The following is a 21,205-nucleotide window of genomic DNA, read 5'->3' on the forward strand; positions in this document are numbered from 1 at the left end:
TGTTTACTGTTAAAAGAGATTTTGTTATAATTCGACATCAGTTTTTGAAATAAATAAAATATGGGTTTTCAGTCCCAAAGGGGGATAAATGTTTTCCTTGAGTAGTGGATCTGGACTGAGACGCGAGTCATTTCCACACTTATATTAGGCTTAAAAGTTGCCTAGGGATTCCCGTTAATGTTTTAGAACCCAGCGAGGTTCGGGATTACTTCGCGACTGATCACCGGCTGTAATCCGTAGCGTCATAAAATGATTTTGATTAAGACATGATTTTTTAAAATTGTTTTGATACAAGCAAAATGATGCCATCTCACATAGTTTTATCTCTCGTTACCATTGGTTATGTCTTTCCATTGTCATTCTTTAATGTATATCTCGATTTATATTTTGTGTCGTACTGTTAGCACTTGTTGAGCATTTGGCTCACTCCTTGCTTTACCCTGATATTACAGCTAGCAGCTATGGTTAGATTCAAGCAGACTGCCCGTAAGACCTGTGATGCTGATGCTTATGTTCGAGCTCAGGTAGAATAAGTAATAATAGTTTGTGTGAGGACTCGGTACTTTTAATCAGATGTAATAGTTGGTAGTGTTGGGCTGTTCCAAACCCTAAACTGTAAGATCTTGGAGTTGGTTGTGTATTCTTCTTTTAAAATGTTGTAATAGTTATATTTAATTTGTTGTTTAAGTTGGGGGCGTGACAGGTTTTGGTATCAGAGCTACGGTTTAGAGTCCCTGGACAGCCCAAATAGGTTATAGGATATGTGTGTAGGTTATAGATAATATGCGAGAGAGTAGGTTAAGTAAATTATTATTAATACTCCTCTTATTGGTTGTCAGCAAAGGGCGCATTCCTCGTCATCCTCTGGGTCAGACGACACTATTGCTTTCACAGTGTATGCTGAGTTGAGGAGCGAGTTCGACATGCTTCAGGGCAAGTACGACCGACTGATAGACCGACTGAAGAACGTGTATCCGGACAGCCGAAACTACGAAGGGAAGCCCAAGGAGCAGATGACTGTGAGACTTGAGACCATGGTTCAGTACGTCAACACTAAGCTTGAGGAGATGCCAGTGCACCGGGACCGTACCAGCCAGTATGTCATTCAGATGGTGGCGGATGAGCTCCAGAGCATTGTGAAGACACTTCGAGAGGAAAAGACTACCAAGCCCCGTTCAGATGGAGTGGAGCCTTAGTTCTTTCCATTTACCTTTCATGTTGTTGTACTATCAGACTCTATGGAATCCCCAGTTGTTTCCGTTGTTTCCTTTAAATAAGCCTGTTATTCCTAGAATCAAACTTTGTCCCAATCCTATGTATTATGACCTTTAAAATTTCAATAATTATGTTCTATTGTTCCATTTGCTCTCAACTGTTATTTTACGTTTTTATATGCATCATCATATCTGCTTAATTTGGAAACTTGACCCCATATGTAAATAAGAATGCCATGCGATACCCTCGAATCAATTTATCATTCATATCTGTTTTGACATAACTCTTATTTCAGGATTATGCCTCCCAAAAAGAAGAACCCAACAACCACATCCACCACAGACCCAAATATTCTTCGACTACTGGAAACTTTGCAACAGCAAACCAATGCTATAGCTCAACAACAACTAACTCTTCAACAACGAATTGAAAACCAAGATAACCGTGAGCCACACCAACCACCTGAACCACCAGTACCACCTACACAAATTGTCACTTTCAAAGCTTTTCAGAATGTGAATCCACCTGCATTTCATGATACCACTGATCCAGTGATAGCTAACATATGGATCAAGGAGATGGAAAGGGCTTTTGAGTTGGTACAGTTAGGAGACGATCAGAAGACGCCGTATGCTACTTACTTCTTGAAGGGAGAAGTCATCTATTGTGGGAATCAATAAAATCTATGGAAGTCACTCAGCAGGTTTCTTGGGAGAGATTTAAGAAGTTATTTCTGGACAAGTATTACCCTAAGTACATGCAGAATCAGATGGAGCTAAAATTTCTTGAGTTGAAGGAAGGGAACATGACTGTATTGGAATATGAGAAGAAGTTCACCGAGTTGTCAAGGTTTGTGATAAAGTATACCAGCACTAAGGAGGAAAAAGCAAAGAAATTTCAGCAAGGATTGGAGCCTTGGATCAGAGATAGGTGGCTATGTTTGAGCTTGAAACTTATGCGGGAGTAGTACAGAAAGCTGCTCTGATTGAGAATAATGGGATGCAGTCAAGGAAAGAGAGGGATAACAAAAAAAGGAAGGTTCCATTTTATGGAGAAAAGTCTGAAGCCGAAAGTTCACAAGATCGGAATGTAAAGAGGATTGGTTTCCAGAAGGGCGGAAATTTTCAAAAGAAAGGAAATTTGGGTAAAAGGCAAGAATCGAAGGGGAACAATCAAGCAAGCCAAGGGCAAGTTGGAGAAAACAGGTTCCAGAGGCCAGAATGCAAGCACTGCGGAAGAAGGCACCCCGGAGTGTGTAATAAGCTGAGCATGACATGCTACAGGTGCAATCAGAAGGGACATTTGGCGAATGAGTGCAAGATGCCGAAGCCAGGAGTTACGTGTTACAAGTGTGGGAAGACTGGACACATAGCTAGGGAGTGCAAGGCAACCAGACCAGTCAAAGCTCTGATGAATGTGGCAAGTACCAGTGCAAGCGTGCCAGCTGAGGTATTGGCATTACCTCCACCACCTACACCAACCCCGCAAGCAACAGCAAGGACATTTGATTTGAAGATGAAGGATGTTATACAGAATTCGGAGGTGATAGCAGGTACACTTTTACTCGATAATATCAAAGCTAAAGTATTGATTGATTCGGGAGCAACAAGATCTTTCATATCAGAATCTTTTTTTGATAAGCTTCAATGTGAGAAAATAATTATGAGTGAGGTAGTAAATGTGGTAATTGCGAACCAAAGAAGATTCATGTGAATCAATTTTGTCCAAAGTGTGAGATTGATATTTCGGGGTATAAGTTTTCAGCCGACTTGATACTCTTCAAGTTGGGAGAATTTGACATAATTTTAGGAATGGATTGGTTAGGAGAGAATAACGCTCAGATTAATTGTAAGACCAAGAGAGTGTATTTAAAGACGAAGAGTGGAGAGAAGGTAGTATTTAAGGGGCAGAGGCAAGAGCAACTATTTCTTACAATTGTTCAGGCTAAGAAGCTACTTAGAAAAGGTTGTGAGTCGTTCCTAGCTTATGTAGTGGATTCGGAAAAAGGCAGCCCCAGCATGGAAGATATCCCTGTAGTTAACGAGTTCCCGGATGTGTTTCCCAACGAACTACCAGGCTTACCACCAGATCGACAAATAGAGTTCGAGATCAACCTTGCTCCAGGAACGGAACCAGTTTCAAAGGCCCCATATAGGATGGCACCAGCAGAAATGAAAGAGTTGGCGAGCCAGCTACAAGAATTGTTGGATAATGGAGTGATACGGCCAAGTGCGTCGCCATGGGGAGCACCTGTTCTGTTTGTAAAGAAGAAAGATGGGAGTATGCGTCTATGCATAGATTATCGGGAGTTGAATAAGGTAACGATCAAGAACCGCTACCCGCTACCAAGGATATATGACCTTTTTGATCAGTTGAAGGGAGCAAAATGCTTTTCAAAGATTGACTTGAGATCGGGATACCATCAATTAAAGATCAAAGAAGAAGATGTTCCCAAGACCGCATTCATGACCAGATATGGGCATTATGAATTCCTAGTAATTCCGTTTGGATTGACCAACGCTCCGGCCGCATTTATGGATCTGATGAATCGGGTATTTAAGAAGTATTTGGACAAATTTGTCGTGGTATTTATTGATGACATCCTTATTTATTCTAAGTCAGAAGAAGAACATAAACAGCACCTCTGAATAGTATTGGAGATACTCCGACAAGAGAAGTTGTATGCCAAGTTTACCAAATGTGAGTTTTGCTTAAAGGAAGTTCTATTTTTGGGGCATGTCATTGGAAATGAAGGAGTTAAAGTGGATCCGACAAAGATTGAGGCAGTTATGAGTTGGAAGAGGCCAAAGACTCCTACGGAAGTGCGAAGTTTTCTAGGATTGACAGGATACTACAGAAGGTTTGTCAAGGATTTTTCGAAAATCGCCACGTCATTGACCAAGTTAACCAGAAAGAATCAAAAGTTTGAATGGAATGCAGAATGTGAGGATAGCTTTCAAGAGTTGAAGCAAAAGTTGGTAACAGCTCCGGTGTTGGTACTTCCAGATGATGAAGGGAACTTTGTAATATTCAGTGACGCTTCACATAAGGGTTTGGGTTGTGTGTTGATGCAACACAGTAAAGTGATCGCATATGCGTCAAGACAGTTGAAACCGCATGAGTTAAAGTACCCGACGCATGACTTGGAACTAGCCGCCATAGTATTCGCACTTAAGATTTGGAGACATTACCTCTACGGAGAGAAGTGTGAAATCTACACGGATCACAAGAGTTTAAAGTACATTTTTACTCAGAAAGAGCTCAATATGAGGCAGAGGAGATGGCTGGAATTGATCAAGGACTATGACTGTTCGATAAATTACCATCCTGGAAAGGCAAATATAGTGGCCGATGCTCTGAGTAGGAAGGAGAGACTGAATATGATGATAACATCAAAAGAGTTATCTGAAGAAATCGAAAGATTGGAATTGGAACTTTGTGCTTATGGAAAAGTCGAGGAAGTTTGTCGTGCAATGACCTTTCAGCCAACACTAGTGGAAAAGATAAAGAAGTGTCAAGAAGAAGTAATGGAGAAAGAGAAGAATCAGTTATCTGGAGAGGAGATCAATACTCAAAGGGATGAGCAAGGGAACTAAGGTTTTCATCCAGAATATGGATTCCTCATGTACTTGAATTAAAGAATGAGATCCTCCATGAAGCCCATAATTCGAAATTTTCAATCCACCCGGGAAGCACCAAGATGTATCGAGACTTAAAGAAGAACTTTTAGTGGCCAAATATGAAGCGAGACGTGGCAGAATGGGTTGCGAAGTGCTATACTTGTCAGAAAGTGAAGGCAGAACATCAACGACCAAGCGGATTAATTCAGCTCTTGAAGATTCCAGAATGGAAATGGGAAAATATCGCTATGGACTTTATAGTAGGACTACCGCGAACGAAATCCGGACATGACGCAATATGGGTTATAATTGATCATCTTACGAAGTCGGCGCATTTCCTTCCAATAAATGAGAAGTCGTCACTGGACAAGTTGGTTCATCTGTATGTGCGCGAAATCGTACTAAGGCATGGAGTACCCGTATCAATAGTTTCAGACAGAGATCCCCGCTTTAACTCGAGATTCTGGAAGCAATTTCAGGAATGTCTTGGCACGAAGTTGAATATGAGCACGGCATACCACCCGCAGACTAATGGCCAGAGTGAAAGGACAATTCAAACAATCGAAGACATGTTGCGCAGTTGTGCAATCGATTTTGCAGGACGTTGGGACGACCACTTGCCGTTGATTGAATTCTCTTATAACAATAGCTATCATTCCAGTATCGGCATGCCACCATACGAAGCTTTGTACGGGCGAAAATGTAGATCACCAACAAATTGGGATGAAGTAGGGGAAGGAAGAATTCTCGGCTCGGAATTGGTACAACAATTGCATGACACAGTCAAGTTAATTCAGAAAAGGTTGCTTACTGCTCAAGATAGACAGAGGAAGTATGCAGATCCAGCGCGTAAAGATGTTCAATTCCAAATTGGCGAAGCTGTGTTGCTGAAGGTGTCACCTAGAAAAGGGTTGATGAGATTTGGCAAGAAAGGGAAGTTAGCACCTAGATACATAGGTCCTTTTGAGATTTTGAGTCAAGTAGGAAAGGTGGCCTACGAGTTGGCCTTACCACCTCAGTATCAGCATGTGCATAATGTGTTCCATGTGTCGTTGCTTAAGAAGTACAATCCTAACGCTAGCCATGTGATAGAATATGAACCTGTAGAAATTCAGGCAGACCTATCATTTGTGGAGCAACCGGTTAAAATACTCGACTGGCAAGTAAAGAGTCTTAGGAATAAGTCGGTAAAGATAGTGAAAGTGCTTTGGAGGAACCCTAAGGTCGAAGAATCGACTTGGGAGTTAGAGTCTGATATGCGTTCCCGGTATCCTCATCTGTTCTCTTAGATTCTGGGGACAGAATCCCTTAAGGGGGAGAGGATGTTACGACCGGTATCTTCGTGTAATATTATTTGTGGATTTGGTATAATATTAAAGCCGAATGAAAATATATTCAATGATTGTACGTTTGTGTGAGTGCAAATTTCTGCATTATAAATTTGCTTTATGTAGTATATGATTTTTCAAAGCAAGAGTTTATTTAATTTCTTTATTTTTGATTTATAAGGAATATTCTAAGCCTTGGAAAAATTTTCTTTTAAAAGGTATTTTGTTCACAAATTTTGAAAATGATTTTATAAAGTCTCTAAAAATCCAAGTTATTTTATGGTATAAATTTTATAATTTTTGAACTTGTATTTTATTTTATAAAAATAAATCATTATAAATTTTAGTTGTCATATTTAGCAAATTACAAGAAAGCCCTTGCATTCAAACCACCCTCTCATTCTTTTCAAGGACAAAGAGGATAATTCCAACCCCATTAACTTTTATTTTTCTAGCCAATTTCCTTCTTTACCCTTGCATGCAAATTGAACCAAGTTCAAGTGGAAGGCTAATCATGTCAATTCCTAATTCCAGTCACTTTTGCCAATACAAAAACCATAAAACAAGAAAAGACATGATCATTTCACTTCACTCACCACCACACTTTCTCCTCCCTCCCTCCTCCCTCTCTCACTCTCGGCTTTTAGCCGAAAACCCCTCCCCATTTTTTTTCTTCATTCCTCAACCAAGCTTCTACTCTTTACACAAGTAAATGTTACTTCCCATACCATGATCACTCATATTTCAAAGAGTTTTGAGTAGAAAGTTTAAGTTTAAAGGTTGCATGTAAAGGTTTTAGTGAAACTCAAAATACAACCTTGATTCTTATGAGTTTAGGGTTGTTTTTGAGAGGACTACAAGGAATGGATAAGTTCCAAGACTTGAGAAGGAAACTCTTGATGATTAAATGGCCCTTCCCATCCATTTCGTTCGGCCATGACCATATGGGAGCCGAATGAATGGTCCTTGAGATCATTCTTGTTGTTTTGCTCAAATTTTGCATGTTTATGTGATAATGACTTGAATTTGTGGTGAAAATTTGATAAAACTCCTTGCATGCGAAGTGATCATCTAGGTATAGCTCATGCTAGGCTTGCATGTCAATTTTATGGTAGAATATATGTAGAAAATGTGTTGTTTTGGTTTGCAAAACCCGAGGACATGCATGCATGTGGATTTTTCTTAGAATGTTGTAAGATTTTGATCATTTGGAAAGATTTTGTTAGTGAGCCTTAATTTCGGTAGGAATAATGTGTTAATATTGATTTATTCTTCTTGTTGTATGGTAATAATTCCTGGTTATCTTTTATAAAATGCATATCTTGTGGTTTCAAAAACTTAATGATTGGTGAGTTGAGAAATGTGATCTCTTTTGTTTTGCCATAATTGTATCTTAGGTAAGGATGATCTCACCCAAGGTTATTTTGAGAATAAGGGAGTTAGTTCAGTATATTACCATGTATAAGTCTTAGTTTAAGTATTGGGATGTTGGTAGTTGAGTTTGTCAAGTTAAAACCTTGGAGGGAGTGTCGGAGAAGTTTTTCCAATCATAGTTCATAGGATATGAGTTAGAACCATGTGTCACAAGTTAATTCAAGTCAGAGCGTTTTCTGCCCAGAAAAACAGGGGAACCTTGGACTTTTAGCTTAGGCCCAAGAAGGCCCAAGCCAGGCCCTTGATCCACATCAAGTTTGTGAGATGTCCTTAGGTCAGGAGAGTCTTGTGTAAAAGTTTTGAACGAAAACTTGTAGTTTAAGAGTGCCTAATGCACTCAAGAAACTATAGTTGTCATTCTGAAATTTGCACCAGTGAGCGCTTTCGCTTATCACATAGTTTTAGAACACTTAGAAGTGAGTATTAGGTCGAACACCATAGTTTTAAGATGGTATAAGGTCAGTATAGCTAAAGGCATAAGTGAGGGTCAATAGGTTTTGGATAATTTAGGAAAGGCATATCGAGTTAGGAAGCCAAAATTAGAAGACCTTGTCTAGTTTAGCGACCAAGTGACTTAAGATGTGAGTCGAGATCATCGAAGCCTAGTGTTGCATTATGGTATATATGGTGTTATTTGGTGTTAATATATGATATGTGAATATGTGGCTATATGTGTACTTTTGTAATTTAAAAGTGAATATAAAATTAAGTACGTATAGGCCTAAGTGCCATCCGTGTTTAATTTCAAGTTGTAAATAGGTTAAGATGGTAAGAATATATTATAATGAGGATTATTATTGTTATGTAGGATCTCGAGGCGAGGGAAAACTTGCCATAAAGGTTAGTGAAGCTCCAGTTGCTCCTACCAGTCAGACCAGACCAGCCTTTCTCAAGGCAAGTGATTCAACTTGACCTTCATATTTACTATAAACAGTTCATATATATATATATATTGATGCAATTATCCTGAGTCATTTGATATGTTTTAAATCAAGCGTATCTTTCGTTTATCTTTGAATTATATAGAAATGCCATGAACCCTCGAGTATGTATTGCAAGTAGTTCAAAAGCCTTTTCATGATAGTTAAATGCCATGATAAAATGAAGAGTTGATATATTACTTGATTGATCCTCTTGATTAACATGCTGATGATTCCTAAGCATTGATATCTCATCCTGATACTTGAATCCCTATAGAACCTTACCTTGAACCCTGAAAGTCAGAAACTTATCAAAGTGATCCCTCATTGATTGATACCCCTCTTTCTTATCCTAAAGCTTGACAACTCTGATATATCCTGAGCTAAAGAATCATTTCTTCATACCTTAACACCCATAGTATTCATGAAGCTTATCTTCTTGATGATCCAACACCTGTACCTTGACGAGAAGCCATTGCTTTAAGCCCAGTTTGGCATTACCCCTTTATATTATCCATTAGTCTCACTAAATTTTCCTATCCAAGTTCTGACATATGAAAACCTTTTGGTTACCCTAATAGAGTAAATTTTTGTAAATCATGGCCCTGAGATTTAGTACCATATTTCCCGTGTTTCGAGTTGATCTATAATCCCTAAATAAAAATGTTTACTGTTAAAAGAGATTTTGTTATAATTCGGCATCAGTTTTTGAAATAAATAAGATATGGGTTTTCAGTCCCAAAGGGGGATAAATGTTTTCCTTGAATAGTGGATCTGGACTGAGACGCGAGTCCTTTCCACACTTATATTAGGCTTAAAAGTTGCCTAGGGATTCCCGTTAATGTTTTAGAACCCAGCGAGGATTACTTCGCGGCTGATCACCGGCTGTAATCCGTAGCGTCATAAAATGATTTTGATTAAGACATGATTTTAAAATTGTTTTGATACAAGCAAAATGATGCCATCTCACATAGTTTTATCTCTCGTTACCATTGGTTATGTCTTTCCATTGTCATTCTTTAATGTATATCTCGATTTATGTTTTGTGTCGTACAGTTAGCACTTGTTGAGCATTTGGCTCACTCCTTGCTTTACCCTGATATTACAGCTAGCAGCTATGGTAGATTCAAGCAGACTGCCCGTAAGACCTGTGATGCTGATGCTTATGTTCGAGCTCAGGTAGAATAAGTAATAATAGTTTGTGTGAGGACTCGGTACTTTTAATCAGATGTAATAGTTGGTAGTATTGGGCTGTTCCAAACCCTAAACTGTAAGATCTTGGAGTTGGTTGTGTATTCTTCTTTTAAAATGTTGTAATAGTTATATTTAATTTACTGTTTAAGTTGGGGGCGTGAGAGGTTTTGGTATCAGAGCTACGGTTTAGAGTCCCTGGACAGCCCAAATAGTTTATAGGATATGTGTGTAGGTTATAGATAATATGCGAGAGAGTAGGTTAAGTAAATTATTATTAATACTCCTCTTATTGGTTGTCAGCAAAGGGCGCATTCCTCGTCATCCTCTGGTCGGACGACACTATTGCTTTCACAGTGTATGCTGAGTTGAGGCGCGAGTTCGACATGCTTCAGGGCAAGTACGACCGACTGATAGACCGACTAAAGAACGTGTATCCGGACAGCCGAAACTACGAAGGGAAGCCCAAGGAGCAGATGACTGCGAGACTTGAGACCTTGGTTCCGTACGTCAACACTAAGCTTGAGGAGATGCCAGCGCACCGGGACCGTACCAGCCAGTATGTCATTCAGATGGTGGCGGATGAGCTCCAGAGCATTGTGAAGACGCTTCGAGAGGAAAAGACTACCAAGCCCCGTTCAGATGGAGTGGAGCCTTAGTTCTTTCCATTTACCTTTCATGTTGTTGTACTATCAGACTCTATGGAATCCCCAGTTGTTTCCGTTGTTTCCTTTAAATAAGCCTGTTATTCCTAGAATCAGACTTTGTCCCAATCCTATGTATTATGATCTTTAAAATTTCAATAATTATGTTCTATTGTTCCATTTGCTCTCAACTGTTATTTTACATTTTTATATGCATCATCATATCTGCTTAATTTGGAAACTTGACCCCATATGTAAATAAGAATGCCATGCGATACCCTCGAATCAATTTATCATTCATATCTATTTTGACATAACTCTTATTTCAGGATTATGCCTCCCAAAAAGAAGAACCCAACAACCACATTCACCACAGACCCAAATATTCTTTGTTATTTCTAGAGAACTAACAATGAGATTTACAGAAGGGGGGTTGAATGTAAATCTCAAAACTTTTTCAAGTTTTGAGCAGTTTATAAAGACTGTGTGTTCAAGATGAACAAGTGTGTGAATTGCTTTAAGCTGATATAGACAGATATATATTCAAACACAAATGTAAAGAACACAATAAACCTTTAAAAACTTTTCTGGTGGATTTGTTGTTCCACCAGAGATGGTATTTCAGAAATTCTGTGATCTAAGAGTTTGATCACAGCTGCATCCTAGTACAAACTAGATAATTTTTCTCTCAAGATTTTTCTAAACAGCTCTGGAAAAATTCACATCTAATTACTAGCTACTACTTGGTTTTTATATTACCAAGTTTACAAGTGAAGACAAGGATATATAAAATAATAAAGTAAGATCTCCACTTGTTTCTTCTCCAGTTCACTCCAGTACTTTGTTGACTTAATGTCTCTTTATGCTAGAGTAGAACGGCTGCTTTTTCTGATGTTCCTGAAATTAGGCTGCCACATTTCAGTTATCTCTGTTCACTCACGTGCCTCTGTTTGTAGGTACAACTACCACTTATCAACGGTTAATCAACAGAACATCCGTTGAAGCTTTCATCCGTTGATGCACTCATCCGTTGAAGGATGTTATCCGTTGAAGCTTTAGAGACATCCGTTGAAGCTTAGCTTCTCATCCGTTGAAGGTCTTTAAGTCATCCGTTGATACCACTTCATTTATACAAAATTACAAGGCATGAAATATTTACAATTGGCCTTCGTATCTGCATATCTTCTAGTAGTCAACATGACTCATAGTTTCTCTCAACTTCTAAGATTTACATCTTAAATACAGAGACTGAAATATGCTACAACACTAGACTTATTTCTAAGTAAAGCTACACCATCAACGGATAGCCAAAGTGGTCTTATCCGTTGAGGCTACAGACACTGAATTTCTACTTAAGTGTTTTGTTAAACATATCATCAAACTAATGCACATATATTCCTAACAATCTCCCCCTATTTATGTCTATAAGAATTGTAGGCATAAATTCAGGGTTAACTTGATGATAACAAAACACTTAACAGATATATGAATTGAAACTAAGTAGAAATTTGAAAATGCTGCAAAAATGTATGTACTAGGAGAAAATTGAAGATTTACAGTATTTCCAAGGATACTCCTTTAGCCTGAGCAAATCATCTTTTTCTTCTTTGTTCCCTGGTTTTCTTTCCTAGCCCTTTGTCATTTTCCTCAATTTGGAGTTGGAGTTGTCTGAAGAATTCAGCTTCATCTTCAACACTGATATCCAACTTAGATTGCATTTCCTTGAGAGTTTCATTGCTGGCAATCTTGAGTTGGTCTTCAAGTCTGAAAAATCTTCTGACTCCTTTATCATCTCTAAATTCCATCAACCAATGAGGTGATTTGTGAATTGTAATTCCCCTTTCTTGAATGAGTAAAGTCCTGGGTAAAGCATTGGGCTCCCTCCAAGTTTTCCTTATATTGGCAATCTTGTTGAGAATTTCAGTCTTGGCAGTTCTGGTAAAGCCAGAATCCTTTTGTATAGCTGAAAAGACTCTAATCAAGGTAGAGTGGCCTTCATTCAGAATCCTGTGGAGAGGCCATGTTCTTTCCCCAGCTCCTTTGTATCTGAACACTAATTTCTCTGGTAGCTGTCTGTAAGCATCTATTCCTCTTACATCCTCCAGCTCATCCAGATAGAGTTCAATGTCTGAAATTTCTTTTATGTCACAGATGTGAACATAATCATCTTTAGAAATGGATGGCTTAGGCTTAGGCTTTTGTTTTTGAGTGAATTTCTTAGAGGTTATGGGAGGTGTAGATTTGGGTTTTCTTTTCTGTTTCTTTGGTAGTGGAAGAGTGGTTAGAAAGGTAGGCAATTTGATGGTGTCCCAATCAATAGGTTCCTCTTTTGGAATGATTGGTTCACCATGGATGTTTATAGTGGGATTAGCAACAAGAGGTTCAGGTATGGAAGGTAGTGGTTTAGATATAGATTTGGTTACTTCAGTATTATCTTCACTCCTTCTATGTGCCTTGGCCTTTCTTCTGTTTCCCTTCTGCCATTCCTCGCTTTCTTCCATACTCTCACCAAATATACTCCCAAAAACCTCATCTAGGTTTGCAATCTTGTCTTCACCCCTGACTTCAATTCCTTTCTCTTCTTCAACTTGACTTGACTTTAGCTGTTGTTCAAGCTTTGCTTGTGCTCTTTTGTCAGCCTTTAGTTGCTTGACTTCTTCCTTCTTGGCTATTGAGAATTTGGGATGTCCTTGCATCACACATATGCTCTTTCCCTCTCTAGAGATAATAGCCCTATTTCTCCTTACAGCCTCATCCATGGTCTCTTTGAGATAAGCAATACTCCTACCTAAAATCTTGTTCTCATCAGCTTTTGGAGGAGGAAAGTCCACTTCTTTTAAAGGATTCTTTGTAGAGTCCTTATTGGATCTTTTATTGGGCTTGAGAATTATAGCTTGTATTTCTTTGGAAGAAGCTTCTCCATCCTTATGTCTCCTTACTGGCTTGAGCTCCATGTTGATTGGTTCAATCTTTGTGCTATATTTCACAGATGTTGATTTATCTTGTGTAGAGCCAAACAACAGTTGCAACCTTTCATCAATTCTCCTCCTTTGCTCTTTCACTTGAATTTCAGCTGCTGCTAGCTGAATCAAATCAATTCCATCAGGCTTTCCTTTGATTTGAATGATTGGAGAAGTAGTGATGGCAGGAACTAGCACTTTAGATATTTTGATTTTTGTAGATGGCTCTCCTTCCCCTTCCCTTTTACTCTCCCCCTTTTTGTTATCATCAAGGAGAGGGGTCAAGCCTTGTGCTTTTGCCAGCTGCATTAGGAGACTGGTTTGAGATTGTTGGTTGTGAAGAATGGTGGCCACAGAATCTTCAATAACTTGAACTCTGTCTTCCAACTTGGCCAGCCTTTTCTCAGTAACTGATTCCTTTTTCAATCTCAAAACCAAGTCCTGCAATGTACCATAGGGCATGACTGAATCCAATTTTTCAGAACTGTAGGATTTCAAGTCAGCAATATCCTTCCTGAGATCATCCATACTCAGATTCTGCTTTACTTGCTGCAACTTCATGAGATGCAGTGAGTCCAGGTGAGCTTGAAGGATAGCCTTGATACTTGCATGTGAAGTGTTCTGAATGGCCTGTTGAATAGTGTTGATTTGTTTGACTAAGGAGACATTGAATTCCCCTGATCTATACTCCTTTGTCAAAGCCCATTCAGGTAGATTTGGAATTGAACTAGGGCCTTCATCTCCCCCTAAGTTCATGCTTCCATCAAAAGAAACAGAGTCATCATCATCAGAATTTACTCCAAATTCCTCAGATGGCTCACCAGCTGTAGAAGGCATCTTGTTAATAGCAGCTTTATCCCTTTGAAGAGATTCTGTTGTGTGTACTAGATGTAGTGTCTTTTCTGCCTCCTCATTGCCCTGAGCAGCCAACATTTGATAGGCTGACACAGGATGAGTAAAAGTGTCAGCATCCAAGGAAATGTTATCAATTACAGCTTTGTAATGTTGCTGAAATTGTCTTTCCTTTTCAGCATCATCCACAATCATTGACTCACTAGCAATGGCTGGTTCCACCCTTATATCTACTGTACCTGCCTTTCTCTCTTTTTCTCTATTTTCTTGCATCAGGGGCTCCCCCTGGCTCACACAACTCACTCCCTCACCTTCACCTACTAAGGTGGTACTCCTCTCACTTACTTTTGCCATGCTGGAAGAAATAGCATGCATTTTTGAGCTCTCGATCTCTCCTTTTGCCTGGGAGCAACCCAGCCTCTCACTCAAATTTTCACTCCCTTCCCTCAATCCTAAGAGTGATTGCACAGTATTCATGTCTTCTACACTTGGAATTGATTCAGTTATGTGTGGAGAGACTATCAACGGATGTGGAATATCCGTTGAAGGTGAAACTGATGTTATCAACGGATAACTGTTGTTAAGCTTATCCGTTGAAGAGCAACCACTTGTCAACGGATGATTGATATCCGTTGAAGAAGGAAAAGAAGTTGAAATTGAAAGTGATATAACTGTTGAATCTGTGTAGATTGATTTGAGATGTGGTGACACAGATCCTGCAATTATATCTGAAAGAATTTGCGGGTGATCCAACAAATCATCTAAGAGATGATGATCACCTGTATTTGAGTGGGGCTCCTCCATGAGTTGTAAAGAGGGAGAATCAGGAATTGATGGGAATAACATATCCACATCCAGAGATGGTGATGAAGTATTTGGTGATTGATGTGTGATTATTGTGAGAGAATGGGGCTGTGACTCCACATTTATTGGAGCCACATCAAACTGAGTTTGAGAAGGCATAGATACAGATGGATGTATCTGTGCAGTGTGTGCACCCTGTGTAGAAGATTGGGTTCTAGCCTTCTTTCTTCTAATAAAAGCTTTTGTTGGTGAGTGTTTGGCTTCAGTGTCCCTCCCTCGTTTGTTCTGTGTTCCTGGTTGGGAACTATTTTCAATAGTAACATCCTTTTGGGAGGATGCAACTAGGGATGTGTGTTAGGAATATATGTGTATTAGTTTGATGATATGTTTAACAAAATACTTAAGTAGAAATTTAGTGTCAGTAGCCTCAACGGATAAGACCACTTTGGCTATCCGTTGATGGTGTAGCTTTACTTAGAAATAAGTCTAGTATTGTAGCATATTTCAGTCTCTGTATTTAAAATGTAATTCTTAGAAGTTGAGAGAAACTATAAGTCATGTTGACTACTAGATGATATGCAGATAGGAAGGCCAATTGTAAATATTTCATGCCTTGTAATTTTGTATAAATGAAGTGGTATCAACGGATGACTTAAAGACCTTCAACGGATGAGAAGCTAAGCTTCAACGGATGTCTCTAAAGCTTCAACGGATAACATCCTTCAACGGATGAGAGCATCAACGGATAAATGCATCAACGGATGAAAGCTTCAACGGATAACATCCTTCAACGGATGAAGTCATTAACGGATGAAAGCTTCAACGGATGTTCTGCTAATTAGCCGTTGATAAGTGGTAGTTGTACCTACAGACAGAGGCACATGGGTTGACAGAGAAAACTGAGATGTGGTAGCCGAATTTCAGGATCAACAGAAAAAGCAGCCGTTCTTCTTTAGTACAAAGATGCAATAGTCAACAAAGTACTGGAGTGAACAGGAAAAGAAGCAAGTGAAGAACTTATTTTACTATTGTAATTTTATATTGTTTTTCACTTGTACACTTGGTAATATATAAACCAAGAAGAAGCTAGTAATTAGAGAGAGATTTTCCAGAGCTGTTAAGAAATATCTTGAGAGAAAATTCATCTAGTTTGTACTAGGATGCAGCTGTGATCAACATTGTTGAACACAGATTTTCTAATATACCATCTCTGGTGGAACAACAAATCCACCAGAAAAGTTTTTAAAGTTTGTTGTGTTCTTTACATTTTGTGTTTGAATATATATCTGTCTGCATTAGCTCAAAGCAATTCATACACTTGTTCATCTAGAACACACTGCTTTAATAAACTTCTCAAAACCTGAAAAAGTTTTGAGATTTACATTCAACCCCCCTTCTGTAAATCTCATTGTTAGTCCTCTAGGAATAACAATTGGTATCAGAGCAAGCTCTTGACACACAAAGAGTTTAAAGATCTTGGAATCTAACAAAGATGAGTAAGAAGGATATTGGAGTAAAGATCCCAGTTCTTGACAAAGACAGTTATCACCACTGGAAGGTGAAAATGCACCTTCATCTACTCTCCCAAGATGAAGGTTATGTAAACTGCATTGAGAATGGTCCTCACATTCCCCACAAAGTAGCCACAGTTGCTACGGCCACAAGTGCTGTTGGTCAATCCATTCCAAAACCTAGAGCAGAATGGACAATGGAAGACACAGAAGAAGTCCACAAGGATAAGAAGGCTATGAACATTTTGTTTAATGGTCTTGACAAGGATATGTTTGATAATGTGATAAATTGTTCAACTGCCAAAGAGGTTTGGGACACAGTTCAGTTGCTGTGTGAAGGTACAGAACAAGTAAAAGAGAACAAAATGCAGCTTCTCATTCAACAGTATGAGTACTTTCATTTTGAAGAGAATGAATCTTTAAATGACACATTTAATAGATTCCAAAAGCTGTTGAATGGACTGAAGCTGTATGGTAGAGTGTACCAGGTGAAGGATTCAAATCTTAAATTTTTGAGATCCTTACCAAAGGAATGGAAACCCATGACTGTTTCCTTAAGAAACTCTCAGGATTATAAGGACTTTACTCTTGAAAGATTATATGGAATCTTGAAGACTTATGAACTAGAGTTGGAACAGGATGAGGTATTGGAGAGGGGGAGAAAGAAAGGAGGTTCAGTTGCATTGGTAGCTGAAAATGAGAAAGAATGCAGAAAAGAAACTGTGAGATCTACATCAAGCTCCAAAGATGGTGTAAGAAATCCAGAATCAGACAAGGGTAAAGAGCAAGTTGCTGAAAATGAAGACAACTCCAGTCAAGATGACTCTGATGGTATTGATGAGCATCTTGCATTTCTGTCCAGGAGATTTGCAAAGATGAAGTTCAGGAAAAACACTAGAGCCACTAAACCCTATAAGAACATGGTGGACAAATCCAAGTTCAAGTGTTTTAATTGTGGTATAAGTGGACACTTTGCAAGTGAGTGCAGAAAGCCAACCTCTGAAAAGAAGAAATTTGAACAAGTAGATTACAAAAAGAAATATTTTGATCTACTCAAACAGAAGGAAAGGGCTTTCATTACTCAAGAAAAGGACTGGGCAGCTGATGGAGATGAAGAGGATGAAGATGTGGATTATGTCAACCTTGCTCTCATGGCTGATTCTGAAGAAAACGAAGTTAGTTCATCAAGCAATCAGGTAATCACTACTGATTTAACACAGCTTACTAAAGAAGAGTGCAATGATGCTTTCAATGACATGTCTACTGAATTGTATCATTTGCGTGTGTCTCTTAAATCTCTTGCTAAAGAAAATAGTAGGATCAAAGAGAACAATCTGTTTTTAAGTAATAGAAATACTGTGTTAGAAAATAAGTTGATTGACCTAGAGAAAACCAAATTGCATTGTATATCTGTTGAAAATGAACTAGCTGAATCTGTTAAGAAAGTAGAAATACTTTCCAATCAATTAGAGAAAGAGCAAGAGGTGATTAAAGCCTGGAAAACATCTAGGGATGTAAGTGCTCAAATTGCCAAAGTCCAAGGAATTGAATCATTCTGTGAAACTGCCTGGGATAAAAATAAAAAGAAACTGGAATTAATTGATGGACTGTCAACGGATGTGGAATCAACGGATGATGAAAGTTATCCGTTGAAGGAAGAAAAGGAACATCCGTTGAAGGTTCCTCAATTAAAACAGGCAGATGTTTCTAAAAGAGAAAATCTAAAGAAACTCAACAAAAAGTTTGGTTCAACTTCAAAGAACTTTGTCAAAGAAGGAGCAAGCACATCCAAAGATGTCAGAAAGGTGAATGTAGGGCACATGACCTTAGAACAGTTAAACAATAGGCTCAAGATGGTTGAGGATAAAAAGGAATCCAAAAGGAAATCCAACAGAAATGGGAAGGTAGGAGTTAACAAACATAACAATTACACACCTGACAAGTATGCTCCTAGAAAAAGCTGTGTGCATTGTAGTAGTGTTAATCATCTATCTGCTAACTGTAAATCTATTAAGAAATCTCCCATAACTGTACCCTCTTCCATGCCTAACATGTCTGTATCACCTCTACATGCTATGCCTGTTATGTCTCAACAAAATCCTTATGCACATTTTGCAAACATGCCATATTTTAACAATCCTTATCTTGCTGCATTCAGTATGCCTCAAATGCCATACAATATGCCAATGTGGAATAACATGTATGCACAATCCATGCCTAATAATTCTATAAATGTGATGGATAATGTTGTGACTAACCCTACACCTCAACCAACCACATCTAAGACCAAGGTTGACTCAAACTCACCTAAGTCTAAAGATGCAGGAGGAATGAAGTCTAGGAGAAAGGCTAACAAGAATGGACCCAAGGAAACTTGGGTACCAAAATCAAATTGATTGATTTTGTGGTGTGCAGGAAAATAGAAGAAATCTATGGTACTTGGACAGTGGCTGTTCAAGACACATGACTGGAGATTTCTCCCTGCTCACAGAGTTTAAAGAGAGAGCTGGCCCCAGCATAACCTTTGGAGATGACAGCAAAGGGTTTACTATGGGATATGGCTTGATTTCAACAAGGAATGTCATCATTGAAGAAGTTGCATTAGTTGATGGTCTCAAGCACAACTTACTGAGTATCAGTCAACTATGTGATAGAGGGAATACAGTTTCCTTCAATTCTGAAGCCTGTGTTGTCACTAGTAAGGAAGACAACAAAGTGGTTCTAACTGGAGTTAGAAAAGGAAATGTGTACTTAGCTGACTTCAACTCTACAGATGCAGAATCTATTACTTGTCTCTTCAGCAAAGCAAGTTCAGTTGAGAGTTGGCTATGGCACAAGAAGCTATCCCATTTGAATTTCAAAACAATGAATGATCTAGTCAAAAAGGACTTAGTAAGAGGAATTCCTCTTGTTGAATTCTCAAGGGATGGTCTGTGTGATGCTTGTCAGAAAGGCAAACAAAGGAAAGCATCATTTCAGAAGAAGCTTGAAACAACAATTGATGAACCATTACAGCTGCTACATATGGATTTGTTTGGACCAGTCAATGTATTGTCAATAGCAAGAAAAAGATATTGCTTAGTGATTGTAGATGATTTCTCTAAGTTCTCATGGGTCTGTTTTCTTGGATCAAAGGATGAAGCAAGTGAAATCATTATCAATCACATCAGGCAAGTCAACAATCATCCTGACTTGAAGGTTAGAAATATCAGGAGTGACAATGGAACTGAGTTCAAGAATTTGACATTAAGGCTGTTCTGTGAAGAAAATGGAATCATGCATGAGTTCTCAGCTCCAAGAACACCTCAGCAAAATGGGGTTGTTGAAAGAAAGAACAGATCTTTAATTGAAGCTGCCAGAACAATGCTTGAAGAATCAAAGTTACCAACATATTTCTGGGCTGAAGCTGTTAATTGTGCCTGCTTCACTCAGAATATTTCTTTGATCAATCAAGCTAAAGGCATGACTCCTTATCAGTTGTTCAAGAGAAGAAAACCAACTCTAAACTTTCTTCATGTCTTTGGATGTAAATGCTTTATACTGAGGAATCAATCTGACCATAAAGGGAAGTTTGATGCAAAGGCTGATGAAGGAATATTTGTTGGTTATTCAGCTGGAAAATCTTATAGGGTCTACAATCTAAGAACCAACATTGTTATGGAATCTGTGCATGTTGTGTTTGATGATAAAAAGATTGATGGACTAACAGATGAGGGACATAATGAGAGACTCAAATTTGACAATATTGAGATATATTGTGATGATAGTGAAGAGGAGACTGATGGAGATGACACTTCAAAAGGGATTCAAAACATGCCCCTGGATAATGCACAAAATACTGCATCCATTGATAGAAGCAATGCAGTATCCGTTGAAAGACATAGTGCACCATCCGTTGAAGTACAAAATGAAGCATCCGTTGATCATAGTTCATCAACGGATAATCGATTTACATCATCAGTTGATAGAACTCCAAGTTCCCTGCAAAGGACCAACAACTCAGGGGGAGTTTCAACTAGTCAACACTCTGTCTCACATCATGACAATACTGAGGCCACCTCATCTAGAGCACATCTTCCACCACAAAGGAAATGGACCAAGAATCATCCCTTTGAACTGATCATTGGTGATGCATCATCTAAAGTGCAAACAAGAAGAGCTACTCAAGATGAATGTCTGTACAGTAGTTTTCTATCTCAGGAGGAACCTAAGAAAGTGGAAGAAGCTCTATTGGATCCAGATTGGATATTAGCTATGCAGGAAGAGCTAAACCAATTTGAGAGAAACCAAGTTTGGAAGCTGGTACCCAAACCAAAGAACAAGAGTCCTATTGACACAAAGTGGGTATTCAGAAACAAGATGGATGAAAATGGCATTATCATAAAGAATAAAGCCAGACTGGTTGCTAAAGGCTATTCTCAGCAAGAGGGAATAGATTTTGATGAAACATATGCTCCTGTTGCAAGACTTGAAGCCATCAGAATATTTCTAGCCCATGCAGCCCATGCCAATTTCAAAGTCTATCAAATGGATGTCAAGAGTGCATTTCTAAATGGGAAATTAGAGGAAGAAGTCTATGTAAGTCAACCTCCAGGATTTGAAGATCCAAATTTTCCAGACTATGTGTATTATCTGTTGAAAGCACTCTATGGACTGAAGCAAGCACCTAGAGCCTGGTATGAAACCTTATCAAAATTTCTTTTGGAGAATCACTTCACTAGAGGTA

Source organism: Apium graveolens, chromosome 11, assembly GCF_009905375.1.
Source record: "Apium graveolens cultivar Ventura chromosome 11, ASM990537v1, whole genome shotgun sequence".
Taxonomy (NCBI): Eukaryota; Viridiplantae; Streptophyta; class Magnoliopsida; order Apiales; family Apiaceae; genus Apium; species Apium graveolens.